This window comes from Eleutherodactylus coqui, chromosome 2 (genome assembly GCF_035609145.1).
Source record: "Eleutherodactylus coqui strain aEleCoq1 chromosome 2, aEleCoq1.hap1, whole genome shotgun sequence".
Taxonomy (NCBI): domain Eukaryota; kingdom Metazoa; phylum Chordata; class Amphibia; order Anura; family Eleutherodactylidae; genus Eleutherodactylus; species Eleutherodactylus coqui.
The window spans coordinates 235,557,325-235,558,016 of NC_089838.1; positions in this window are offsets into that span (position 1 = coordinate 235,557,325).

Consider the following 692-nt stretch of genomic DNA (forward strand, 5'->3'; position numbering starts at 1 on the left):
TCTTTGCTGCGCGTGGTCAGGCGTGTCTGTATTTCCGTCCTCTGGTTGGCGAGCGGGTGTTTTTCCATTTTTCTCTCCTTTGTATTATCTCTAGGCTACAGCGCCTAGAGCGGTACATGCACATGGAACATTTTCTATGGAAAACAAGAATTATAGTGCTGCATGGAAAAAAATACGGTGTGCATTTCTATATGCATTTTTTACGTTGTGTTTTTCTCCTTTTCTGTCAATGAAATAATCACCACAAAAACGGTACAAACAAAAAAAAAAACACATAAAAATCTGCCTTGAAAAATGCTCATTTAAACTATGCCAAATGTGACTGATTGACAGCCCTGTTTTTTCCCATTCTGGCCTTTATTTTATACTGTAGGTGACGGATCAACATCTATTGCCTCACAAGCTACAGTCGGTCTAGTTTACTGTCCTCCGCTGGGCACGATTCTTATGAAATAGGTGAGCGATGCTGCCACCTCGTGGTCAGATTGTACAATGTCGATTGGGTTTTGGTCACGAAAACAAACCTAATACTGATTGATTGTAATGAATACACAAATCCCTTCCAGTGCCCGGCAGGCACAGTCTATGGAGGCACGCAGTCAGCAAATATCCTAACAGAGCAGAATTTGTAAAAGACTAAAAAAGACTACAACTCCCAGCCTGCATAGCGGTGACTCGCCGGAAGTTGTGGG